General features: G+C 42.7%; 1 protein-coding gene across 1 annotated transcript in view; it reads left to right on the forward strand.

Moving 5' to 3' along the window:
- The first annotated feature begins 535 nt into the window (after positions 1-535).
- Positions 536-14,064, forward strand: part of LOC139415855 (glycoprotein hormone subunit alpha 2) — a 20,228-nt gene continuing 6,699 nt past the window's right edge. The window contains exon 1 of the mRNA XM_071163992.1: positions 536-581. The gene's annotated coding sequence lies outside the window, so the exon portion shown is untranslated. The remainder of the gene's footprint in view (positions 582-14,064) is intronic.

The raw sequence follows: 14,064 nt of genomic DNA on the forward strand, positions 1-14,064 counted from the left end.
TTTACCAGGGGGAGAAGGACTGCCCTTTACCAGGGGGAGAAGGACTGCCCTTTACCATGGGGAGAAGGACTGCCCTTTACAATGGGGAGAAGGACTGCCGTTTACCATGGGGAGAAGGACTGCCGTTTACCAGGGCACGCGAGAGAGACGTGTTGGATTTGAGGTTTTCTGTAGGTGAAGTGAGTGAGAGAGAGAGAGAGAGGTGCAAAACTGAAAGGTAGACTTACAGTGAACAGGAAATGAGGGGTCCACACACACAGAGAGACCGAGAGACAGAGAGAGAGAGACAGAGAGAGAGAGACAGAGATATAGACACAGAGAGAGAGAGAGAGAATCAGAGATATAGACACAGAGAGAGACAGAGAGAGAGAGAGACACACAGAGAGAGAAACAGAGAGAGAGAGAGGGAGAGGGGCTAGCAGTGACTGACTGTGGGTGTGACTAAAGGCGGGACTCCGCCTCTTCTCCTGTTTACCTGAGGAGCTACAAATAGCAGTGTAAGAGGTAGGAAACACACACCTGTCACTGCTGCTGCCGTCGACTCACCCGGACTGAAGAAACCACACACCACACCTTTACAGGTAACACTAGCGCCTCACACACACACCTGAGAATTACTGTACAGGTTCTGACTTGTAGAGCTTGTTGCACATTGTTAATTGTGTGTATTTTGTATTTTCTTCACATATTTAGGATAGATTATTTTGTTAGAGACTGGAGGCTCTTTTGTGTTTCAATTCTGTCTGTCTGTGACAATATAAGAGCTGCATGAACGGCTCAGTGAGTCACATGCCTTTAGTCTGTGTTTTACACAAAATAGAAAATTATTCAATTTATCCATGAAATTGTACGCAATCAATATCTCTAATCAATATCTCTGGGTGACAATAGGAAGTCAATGGTTTGGTTTCAGATAAATCTGGTCGTGTAAGTTTTGCATTTGCAGTCTACACGTTATTGGGATCTGAGTTTTGTCAAGAGCTTCAGTAAGACAGGGAGTTTTTCCAGACAGGACTATCAGTAACACAGTTAGTTTTGCCAAACAGGACTATCAGTAACACAGGGAGTTTTTCCAGACAGGACTAACAGTAACACAGGGAGTTTTTCCAGACAGGACTATCAGTAACACAGGGAGTTTTGCCAGACAGGACTATCAGTAACACAGGGAGTTTTTCCAGACAGGACTATCAGTAACACAGGGAGTTTTTCCAGACAGGACTATCAGTAACACAGGGAGTTTTTCCAGACAGGACTATCAGTAACACAGGGAGTTTTGCCAGACAGGACTATCAGTAACACAGTTAGTTTTGCCAGACAGGACTATCAGTAACACAGTTAGTTTTGCCAGACAGGACTATCAGTAACACAGTTAGTTTTGCCAGACAGGACTATCAGTAACACAGTTAGTTTTGCCAGACAGGACTATCAGTAACACAGTTAGTTTTGCCAGACAGGATTATCAGTAACACAGGGAGTTTTTCCAGACAGGACTATCAGTAACACAGGGAGTTTTTCCAGACAGGACTATCAGTAACACAGGGAGTTTTGCCAGACAGGACTATCAGTAACACAGGGAGTTTTTCCAGACAGGACTATCAGTAACACAGGGAGTTTTTCCAGACAGGACTATCAGTAACACAGGGAGTTTTTCCAGACAGGACTATCAGTAACACAGGGAGTTTTGCCAGACAGGACTATCAGTAACACAGTTAGTTTTGCCAGACAGGACTATCAGTAACACAGTTAGTTTTGCCAGACAGGACTATCAGTAACACAGTTAGTTTTGCCAGACAGGACTATCAGTAACACAGTTAGTTTTGCCAGACAGGACTATCAGTAACACAGTTAGTTTTGCCAGACAGGACTATCAGTAACACAGTTAGTTTTTCCAGACAGGACTATCAGTAACACAGTTAGTTTTGCCAGACAGGACTATCAGTAACACAGTTAGTTTTGCCAGACAGGACTATCAGTAACACAGTTAGTTTTGCCAGACAGGACTATCAGTAACACAGTTAGTTTTGCCAGACAGGACTATCAGTAACACAGTTAGTTTTGCCAGACAGGACTATCAGTAACACAGTTAATTTTGCCAGACAGGACTATCAGTAACACAGTTAGTTTTTCCAGACAGGACTATCAGTAACACAGTTAGTTTTGCCAGACAGGACTATCAGTAACACAGTTAGTTTTGCCAGACAGGACTATCAGTAACACAGGTAGTTTTGCCAGACAGGACTATCAGTAACACAGGGAGTTTTTCCAGACAGGACTATCACTAACACAGTTTTTCCAGACAGGACTATCAGTAACACAGGTAGTTTTGCCAGACAGGACTATCAGTAACACAGGTAGTTTTGCCAGACAGGACTATCAGTAACACAGGTAGTTTTTCCAGACAGGACTATCAGTAACACAGGTAGTTTTTCCAGACAGGACTATCAGTAACACAGGGAGTTTTTCCAGACAGGACTATCAGTAACACAGGTAGTTTTTCCAGACAGGACTATCAGTAACACAGGTAGTTTTTCCAGACAGGACTATCAGTAACACAGGTAGTTTTTCCAGACAGGACTATCAGTAACACAGGGAGTTTTGCCAGACAGGACTATCAGTAACACAGTTAGTTTTGCCAGACAGGACTATCAGTAACACAGTTAGTTTTGCCAGACAGGACTATCAGTAACACAGTTAGTTTTGCCAGACAGGACTATCAGTAACACAGTTAGTTTTGCCAGACAGGACTATCAGTAACACAGTTAGTTTTGCCAGACAGGACTATCAGTAACACAGGGAGTTTTTCCAGACAGGACTATCAGTAACACAGGGAGTTTTTCCAGACAGGACTATCAGTAACACAGGGAGTTTTGCCAGACAGGACTATCAGTAACACAGGGAGTTTTTCCAGACAGGACTATCAGTAACACAGGGAGTTTTTCCAGACAGGACTATCAGTAACACAGGGAGTTTTGCCAGACAGGACTATCAGTAACACAGTTAGTTTTGCCAGACAGGACTATCATTAACACAGTTAGTTTTGCCAGACAGGACTATCAGTAACACAGTTAGTTTTGCCAGACAGGACTATCAGTAACACAGTTAGTTTTGCCAGACAGGACTATCAGTAACACAGTTAGTTTTGCCAGACAGGACTATCAGTAACACAGTTAGTTTTGCCAGACAGGACTATCAGTAACACAGTTAGTTTTGCCAGACAGGACTATCAGTAACACAGTTAGTTTTGCCAGACAGGACTATCAGTAACACAGTTAGTTTTGCCAGACAGGACTATCAGTAACACAGTTAGTTTTGCCAGACAGGACTATCAGTAACACAGTTAATTTTGCCAGACAGGACTATCAGTAACACAGTTAGTTTTTCCAGACAGGACTATCAGTAACACAGTTAGTTTTGCCAGACAGGACTATCAGTAACACAGTTAGTTTTGCCAGACAGGACTATCAGTAACACAGGTAGTTTTGCCAGACAGGACTATCAGTAACACAGGGAGTTTTTCCAGACAGGACTATCAGTAACACAGGGAGTTTTTCCAGACAGGACTATCAGTAACACAGGTAGTTTTTCCAGACAGGACTATCAGTAACACAGGGAGTTTTTCCAGACAGGACTATCAGTAACACAGTTAGTTTTTCCAGACAGGACTATCAGTAACACAGGGAGTTTTTCCAGACAGGACTATATGTAACACGGGGAGTTTTTCCAGACAGGACTATCAGTAACACAGGGAGTTTTTCCAGACAGGACTATCAGTAACACAGGGAGTTTTTCCAGACAGGACTATCAGTAACACAGGTAGTTTTTTTAAGAGCTTCAGTAACACAGGGAGTTTTTCCAGACAGGACTATCAGTAACACAGGGAGTTTTTCCAGACAGGACTATCAGTAACACAGGGAGTTTTTCCAGACAGGACTATCAGTAACATGGGGAGTTTTTCCAGACAGGACTATCAGTAACACAGGGAGTTTTTCCAGACAGGACTATCAGTAACACAAGGAGTTTTTCCAGACAGGACTATCAGTAACACGGGGAGTTTTTCCAGACAGGACTATCAGTAACACAGGGAGTTTTTCCAGACAGGACTATCAGTAACACAGGAAGTTTTTCCAGACAGGACTATCAGTAACACAGTTAGTTTTTCCAGACAGGACTATCAGTAACACAGGTAGTTTTTCCAGACAGGACTATCAGTAACACAGGTAGTTTTTCCAGACAGGACTATCAGTAACACAGGTAGTTTTTCCAGACAGGACTATCAGTAACACAGGTAGTTTTTCCAGACAGGACTATCAGTAACACAGTTAGTTTTTCCAGACAGGACTATCAGTAACACAGGTAGTTTTGCCAGACAGGACTATCAGTAACACAGGGAGTTTTGCCAGACAGGACTATCAGTAACACAGGTAGTTTTGCCAGACAGGACTATCAGTAACACAGTTCGTTTTTCCAGACAGGACTATCAGTAACACAGTTAGTTATTCCAGACAGGACTATCAGTAAGACAGGTAGTTTTTCCAGACAGGACTATCAGTAACACAGGTAGTTTTTCCAGACAGGACTATCAGTAACACAGGTAGTTTTTCCAGACAGGACTATCAGTAACACAGTTAGTTTTGCCAGACAGGAATATCAGTAACACAGGTAGTTTTTCCAGACAGGACTATCAGTAACACAGGTAGTTTTTCCAGACAGGACTATCAGTAACACAGGGAGTTTTTCCAGACAGGACTATATGTAACACGGGGAGTTTTTCCAGACAGGACTATCAGTAACACAGGTAGTTTTTCCAGACAGGACTATCAGTAACACAGGTAGTTTTTCCAGACAGGACTATCAGTAACACAGGGAGTTTTTCCAGACAGGACTATCAGTAACACAGGTAGTTTTTCCAGACAGGACTATCAGTAACACAGGTAGTTTTTCCAGACAGGACTATCAGTAACACAGGTAGTTTTTCCAGACAGGACTATCAGTAACACAGGGAGTTTTGCCAGACAGGACTATCAGTAACACAGTTAGTTTTGCCAGACAGGACTATCAGTAACACAGTTAGTTTTGCCAGACAGGACTATCAGTAACACAGTTAGTTTTGCCAGACAGGACTATCAGTAACACAGTTAGTTTTGCCAGACAGGACTATCAGTAACACAGTTAGTTTTGCCAGACAGGACTATCAGTAACACAGGGAGTTTTTCCAGACAGGACTATCAGTAACACAGGGAGTTTTTCCAGACAGGACTATCAGTAACACAGGGAGTTTTGCCAGACAGGACTATCAGTAACACAGGGAGTTTTTCCAGACAGGACTATCAGTAACACAGGGAGTTTTTCCAGACAGGACTATCAGTAACACAGGGAGTTTTGCCAGACAGGACTATCAGTAACACAGTTAGTTTTGCCAGACAGGACTATCAGTAACACAGTTAGTTTTGCCAGACAGGACTATCAGTAACACAGTTAGTTTTGCCAGACAGGACTATCAGTAACACAGTTAGTTTTGCCAGACAGGACTATCAGTAACACAGTTAGTTTTGCCAGACAGGACTATCAGTAACACAGTTAGTTTTGCCAGACAGGACTATCAGTAACACAGTTAGTTTTGCCAGACAGGACTATCAGTAACACAGTTAGTTTTGCCAGACAGGACTATCAGTAACACAGTTAATTTTGCCAGACAGGACTATCAGTAACACAGTTAGTTTTTCCAGACAGGACTATCAGTAACACAGTTAGTTTTGCCAGACAGGACTATCAGTAACACAGTTAGTTTTGCCAGACAGGACTATCAGTAACACAGGTAGTTTTGCCAGACAGGACTATCAGTAACACAGGGAGTTTTTCCAGACAGGACTATCAGTAACACAGGGAGTTTTTCCAGACAGGACTATCAGTAACACAGGTAGTTTTTCCAGACAGGACTATCAGTAACACAGGGAGTTTTTCCAGACAGGACTATCAGTAACACAGTTAGTTTTTCCAGACAGGACTATCAGTAACACAGGGAGTTTTTCCAGACAGGACTATATGTAACACGGGGAGTTTTTCCAGACAGGACTATCAGTAACACAGGGAGTTTTTCCAGACAGGACTATCAGTAACACAGGGAGTTTTTCCAGACAGGACTATCAGTAACACAGGTAGTTTTTTTAAGAGCTTCAGTAACACAGGGAGTTTTTCCAGACAGGACTATCAGTAACACAGGGAGTTTTTCCAGACAGGACTATCAGTAACACAGGGAGTTTTTCCAGACAGGACTATCAGTAACATGGGGAGTTTTTCCAGACAGGACTATCAGTAACACAGGGAGTTTTTCCAGACAGGACTATCAGTAACACAAGAAGTTTTTCCAGACAGGACTATCAGTAACACAGGGAGTTTTGCCAGACAGGACTATCAGTAACACAGTTAGTTTTGCCAGACAGGACTATCAGTAACACAGTTAGTTTTGCCAGACAGGACTATCAGTAACACAGTTAGTTTTTCCAGACAGGACTATCAGTAACACAGTTAGTTTTGCCAGACAGGACTATCAGTAACACAGTTAGTTTTGCCAGACAGGACTATCAGTAACACAGTTAGTTTTGCCAGACAGGACTATCAGTAACACAGTTAGTTTTGCCAGACAGGACTATCAGTAACACAGTTAGTTTTGCCAGACAGGACTATCAGTAACACAGTTAGTTTTGCCAGACAGGACTATCAGTAACACAGTTAGTTTTTCCAGACAGGACTATCAGTAACACAGTTAGTTTTGCCAGACAGGACTATCAGTAACACAGTTAGTTTTGCCAGACAGGACTATCAGTAACACAGTTAGTTTTGCCAGACAGGACTATCAGTAACACAGTTAGTTTTGCCAGACAGGACTATCAGTAACACAGTTAGTTTTGCCAGACAGGACTATCAGTAACACAGTTAATTTTGCCAGACAGGACTATCAGTAACACAGGTAGTTTTTCCAGACAGGACTATCAGTAACACAGGTAGTTTTGCCAGACAGGACTATCAGTAACACAGTTAGTTTTGCCAGACAGGACTATCAGTAACACAGGTAGTTTTGCCAGACAGGACTATCAGTAACACAGGGAGTTTTTCCAGACAGGACTATCACTAACACAGTTTTTCCAGACAGGACTATCAGTAACACAGGTAGTTTTGCCAGACAGGACTATCAGTAACACAGGTAGTTTTGCCAGACAGGACTATCAGTAACACATGTAGTTTTTCCAGACAGGACTATCAGTAACACAGGTAGTTTTTCCAGACAGGACTATCAGTAACACAGGGAGTTTTTCCAGACAGGACTATCAGTAACACAGGTAGTTTTTCCAGACAGGACTATCAGTAACACAGGTAGTTTTTCCAGACAGGACTATCAGTAACACAGGTAGTTTTTCCAGACAGGACTATCAGTAACACAGGGAGTTTTGCCAGACAGGACTATCAGTAACACAGTTAGTTTTGCCAGACAGGACTATCAGTAACACAGTTAGTTTTGCCAGACAGGACTATCAGTAACACAGTTAGTTTTGCCAGACAGGACTATCAGTAACACAGTTAGTTTTGCCAGACAGGACTATCAGTAACACAGTTAGTTTTGCCAGACAGGACTATCAGTAACACAGGGAGTTTTTCCAGACAGGACTATCAGTAACACAGGGAGTTTTTCCAGACAGGACTATCAGTAACACAGGGAGTTTTGCCAGACAGGACTATCAGTAACACAGGGAGTTTTTCCAGACAGGACTATCAGTAACACAGGGAGTTTTTCCAGACAGGACTATCAGTAACACAGGGAGTTTTGCCAGACAGGACTATCAGTAACACAGTTAGTTTTGCCAGACAGGACTATCATTAACACAGTTAGTTTTGCCAGACAGGACTATCAGTAACACAGTTAGTTTTGCCAGACAGGACTATCAGTAACACAGTTAGTTTTGCCAGACAGGACTATCAGTAACACAGTTAGTTTTGCCAGACAGGACTATCAGTAACACAGTTAGTTTTGCCAGACAGGACTATCAGTAACACAGTTAGTTTTGCCAGACAGGACTATCAGTAACACAGTTAGTTTTGCCAGACAGGACTATCAGTAACACAGTTAGTTTTGCCAGACAGGACTATCAGTAACACAGTTAGTTTTGCCAGACAGGACTATCAGTAACACAGTTAATTTTGCCAGACAGGACTATCAGTAACACAGTTAGTTTTTCCAGACAGGACTATCAGTAACACAGTTAGTTTTGCCAGACAGGACTATCAGTAACACAGTTAGTTTTGCCAGACAGGACTATCAGTAACACAGGTAGTTTTGCCAGACAGGACTATCAGTAACACAGGGAGTTTTTCCAGACAGGACTATCAGTAACACAGGGAGTTTTTCCAGACAGGACTATCAGTAACACAGGTAGTTTTTCCAGACAGGACTATCAGTAACACAGGGAGTTTTTCCAGACAGGACTATCAGTAACACAGTTAGTTTTTCCAGACAGGACTATCAGTAACACAGGGAGTTTTTCCAGACAGGACTATATGTAACACGGGGAGTTTTTCCAGACAGGACTATCAGTAACACAGGGAGTTTTTCCAGACAGGACTATCAGTAACACAGGGAGTTTTTCCAGACAGGACTATCAGTAACACAGGTAGTTTTTTTAAGAGCTTCAGTAACACAGGGAGTTTTTCCAGACAGGACTATCAGTAACACAGGGAGTTTTTCCAGACAGGACTATCAGTAACACAGGGAGTTTTTCCAGACAGGACTATCAGTAACATGGGGAGTTTTTCCAGACAGGACTATCAGTAACACAGGGAGTTTTTCCAGACAGGACTATCAGTAACACAAGGAGTTTTTCCAGACAGGACTATCAGTAACACGGGGAGTTTTTCCAGACAGGACTATCAGTAACACAGGGAGTTTTTCCAGACAGGACTATCAGTAACACAGGAAGTTTTTCCAGACAGGACTATCAGTAACACAGTTAGTTTTTCCAGACAGGACTATCAGTAACACAGGTAGTTTTTCCAGACAGGACTATCAGTAACACAGGTAGTTTTTCCAGACAGGACTATCAGTAACACAGGTAGTTTTTCCAGACAGGACTATCAGTAACACAGGTAGTTTTTCCAGACAGGACTATCAGTAACACAGTTAGTTTTTCCAGACAGGACTATCAGTAACACAGGTAGTTTTGCCAGACAGGACTATCAGTAACACAGGGAGTTTTGCCAGACAGGACTATCAGTAACACAGGTAGTTTTGCCAGACAGGACTATCAGTAACACAGTTCGTTTTTCCAGACAGGACTATCAGTAACACAGTTAGTTATTCCAGACAGGACTATCAGTAAGACAGGTAGTTTTTCCAGACAGGACTATCAGTAACACAGGTAGTTTTTCCAGACAGGACTATCAGTAACACAGGTAGTTTTTCCAGACAGGACTATCAGTAACACAGTTAGTTTTGCCAGACAGGAATATCAGTAACACAGGTAGTTTTTCCAGACAGGACTATCAGTAACACAGGTAGTTTTTCCAGACAGGACTATCAGTAACACAGGGAGTTTTTCCAGACAGGACTATATGTAACACGGGGAGTTTTTCCAGACAGGACTATCAGTAACACAGGTAGTTTTTCCAGACAGGACTATCAGTAACACAGGTAGTTTTTCCAGACAGGACTATCAGTAACACAGGGAGTTTTTCCAGACAGGACTATCAGTAACACAGGTAGTTTTTCCAGACAGGACTATCAGTAACACAGGTAGTTTTTCCAGACAGGACTATCAGTAACACAGGTAGTTTTTCCAGACAGGACTATCAGTAACACAGGGAGTTTTGCCAGACAGGACTATCAGTAACACAGTTAGTTTTGCCAGACAGGACTATCAGTAACACAGTTAGTTTTGCCAGACAGGACTATCAGTAACACAGTTAGTTTTGCCAGACAGGACTATCAGTAACACAGTTAGTTTTGCCAGACAGGACTATCAGTAACACAGTTAGTTTTGCCAGACAGGACTATCAGTAACACAGGGAGTTTTTCCAGACAGGACTATCAGTAACACAGGGAGTTTTTCCAGACAGGACTATCAGTAACACAGGGAGTTTTGCCAGACAGGACTATCAGTAACACAGGGAGTTTTTCCAGACAGGACTATCAGTAACACAGGGAGTTTTTCCAGACAGGACTATCAGTAACACAGGGAGTTTTGCCAGACAGGACTATCAGTAACACAGTTAGTTTTGCCAGACAGGACTATCAGTAACACAGTTAGTTTTGCCAGACAGGACTATCAGTAACACAGTTAGTTTTGCCAGACAGGACTATCAGTAACACAGTTAGTTTTGCCAGACAGGACTATCAGTAACACAGTTAGTTTTGCCAGACAGGACTATCAGTAACACAGTTAGTTTTGCCAGACAGGACTATCAGTAACACAGTTAGTTTTGCCAGACAGGACTATCAGTAACACAGTTAGTTTTGCCAGACAGGACTATCAGTAACACAGTTAATTTTGCCAGACAGGACTATCAGTAACACAGTTAGTTTTTCCAGACAGGACTATCAGTAACACAGTTAGTTTTGCCAGACAGGACTATCAGTAACACAGTTAGTTTTGCCAGACAGGACTATCAGTAACACAGGTAGTTTTGCCAGACAGGACTATCAGTAACACAGGGAGTTTTTCCAGACAGGACTATCAGTAACACAGGGAGTTTTTCCAGACAGGACTATCAGTAACACAGGTAGTTTTTCCAGACAGGACTATCAGTAACACAGGGAGTTTTTCCAGACAGGACTATCAGTAACACAGTTAGTTTTTCCAGACAGGACTATCAGTAACACAGGGAGTTTTTCCAGACAGGACTATATGTAACACGGGGAGTTTTTCCAGACAGGACTATCAGTAACACAGGGAGTTTTTCCAGACAGGACTATCAGTAACACAGGGAGTTTTTCCAGACAGGACTATCAGTAACACAGGTAGTTTTTTTAAGAGCTTCAGTAACACAGGGAGTTTTTCCAGACAGGACTATCAGTAACACAGGGAGTTTTTCCAGACAGGACTATCAGTAACACAGGGAGTTTTTCCAGACAGGACTATCAGTAACATGGGGAGTTTTTCCAGACAGGACTATCAGTAACACAGGGAGTTTTTCCAGACAGGACTATCAGTAACACAAGAAGTTTTTCCAGACAGGACTATCAGTAACACGGGGAGTTTTTCCAGACAGGACTATCAGTAACACAGGGAGTTTTTCCAGACAGGACTATCAGTAACACAGGAAGTTTTTCCAGACAGGACTATCAGTAACACAGTTAGTTTTTCCAGACAGGACTATCAGTAACACAGGTAGTTTTTCCAGACAGGACTATCAGTAACACAGGTAGTTTTTCCAGACAGGACTATCAGTAACACAGGTAGTTTTTCCAGACAGGACTATCAGTAACACAGGTAGTTTTTCCAGACAGGACTATCAGTAACACAGTTAGTTTTTCCAGACAGGACTATCAGTAACACAGGTAGTTTTGCCAGACAGGACTATCAGTAACACAGGGAGTTTTGCCAGACAGGACTATCAGTAACACAGGTAGTTTTGCCAGACAGGACTATCAGTAACACAGTTCGTTTTTCCAGACAGGACTATCAGTAACACAGTTAGTTATTCCAGACAGGACTATCAGTAAGACAGGTAGTTTTTCCAGACAGGACTATCAGTAACACAGGTAGTTTTTCCAGACAGGACTATCAGTAACACAGGTAGTTTTTCCAGACAGGACTATCAGTAACACAGTTAGTTTTGCCAGACAGGAATATCAGTAACACAGGTAGTTTTTCCAGACAGGACTATCAGTAACACAGGTAGTTTTTCCAGACAGGACTATCAGTAACACAGGGAGTTTTTCCAGACAGGACTATATGTAACACGGGGAGTTTTTCCAGACAGGACTATCAGTAACACAGGGAGTTTTTCCAGACAGGACTATCAGTAACACAGGGAGTTTTTCCAGACAGGACTATCAGTAACACAGGTAGTTTTTTTAAGAGCTTCAGTAACACAGGGAGTTTTTCCAGACAGGACTATCAGTAACACAGGGAGTTTTTCCAGACAGGACTATCAGTAACACAGGGAGTTTTTCCAGACAGGACTATCAGTAACATGGGGAGTTTTTCCAGACAGGACTATCAGTAACACAGGGAGTTTTTCCAGACAGGACTATCAGTAACACAAGGAGTTTTTCCAGACAGGACTATCAGTAACACGGGGAGTTTTTCCAGACAGGACTATCAGTAACACAGGGAGTTTTTCCAGACAGGACTATCAGTAACACAGGAAGTTTTTCCAGACAGGACTATCAGTAACACAGTTAGTTTTTCCAGACAGGACTATCAGTAACACAGGTAGTTTTTCCAGACAGGACTATCAGTAACACAGGTAGTTTTTCCAGACAGGACTATCAGTAACACAGGTAGTTTTTCCAGACAGGACTATCAGTAACACAGGTAGTTTTTCCAGACAGGACTATCAGTAACACAGTTAGTTTTTCCAGACAGGACTATCAGTAACACAGGTAGTTTTGCCAGACAGGACTATCAGTAACACAGGGAGTTTTGCCAGACAGGACTATCAGTAACACAGGTAGTTTTGCCAGACAGGACTATCAGTAACACAGTTCGTTTTTCCAGACAGGACTATCAGTAACACAGTTAGTTATTCCAGACAGGACTATCAGTAACACAGGTAGTTTTTCCAGACAGGACTATCAGTAACACAGGTAGTTTTTCCAGACAGGACTATCAGTAACACAGTTAGTTTTGCCAGACAGGAATATCAGTAACACAGGTAGTTTTTCCAGACAGGACTATCAGTAACACAGGTAGTTTTTCCAGACAGGACTATCAGTAACACAGGTAGTTTTTCCAGACAGGACTATCAGTAACACAGGTAGTTTTTCCAGACAGGACTATCAGTAACACAGGTAGTTTTTCCAGAAAGGACTATCAGTAACACAGGTAGTTTTTCCAGACAGGACTATTAGTAACACAGGTAGTTTTTCCAGACAGGACTATCAGTAACACAGGTAGTTTTTCCAGACAGGACTATCAGTAACACAGGTAGTTTTTCCAGACAGGACTATCAGTAACACAGGTAGTTTTTCCAGACAGGACTATCAGTAACACAGGTAGTTTTTTCCAGACAGGACTATCAGTAACACAGGGAGTTTTTCCAGACAGGACTATCAGTAACACAGGTAGTTTTTCCAGACAGGACTATCAGTAACACAGGTAGTTTTTCCAGACAGGACTATCAGTAACACAGGTAGTTTTTCCAGACAGGACTATCAGTAACACAGGTAGTTTTTCCAGACAGGACTATCAGTAACACAGGTAGTTTTTCCAGACAGGACTATGAACAGAGTATGATGGATAAACATTGAGTTCTATGTCGGTCACTTGGGATCTGTGCTCGTAACTCGTAACCAACAATATTTATTAGATCGGAACACACACACATAAAACAGGGTAACATTTAATCAACGACCTGAAACACTTTTGGCAGAGACTAAACGATGCATGTGACCACAGAGGACACGCAACACTCAAATGAGACACAACGCACACACGACACACTCACACAAGATGTACGACACGCACAACACACGCACGACAAATGCACAAACACACATTCATACACACACTTCGAGGCACGGAAACCCCACTGGGTCCCAATAGAGGAAAAAGCGGGGTATTCCCTGTCAGGGATCGCCTGGTTAATTTGATGTAGCGTAATAATAGCTTCCCTAGGCGATTCCCGTCGCCACGGCGCTCCCGAGACTGGAAAAGACTGAGCTGCAGGAGGTCAGGTCGGGAACACAGAATTACAGAACAGAATTCCCAGGAAAACATGACTTAACTGTGTTAAATACAAGTGGTGGTGTAGGGGGGGGGAGAAGTGGTGGTGTAGGGGGGGGGGGGGGAGTGGTGGTGTAGGGGGGGAGAAGTGGTGGTGTAGGGGGGGAGAAGTGGTGGTGTAGGGGGG

The sequence above is a fragment of the Oncorhynchus clarkii genome, chromosome 9 (genome assembly GCF_045791955.1).
Source record: "Oncorhynchus clarkii lewisi isolate Uvic-CL-2024 chromosome 9, UVic_Ocla_1.0, whole genome shotgun sequence".
Taxonomy (NCBI): domain Eukaryota; kingdom Metazoa; phylum Chordata; class Actinopteri; order Salmoniformes; family Salmonidae; genus Oncorhynchus; species Oncorhynchus clarkii.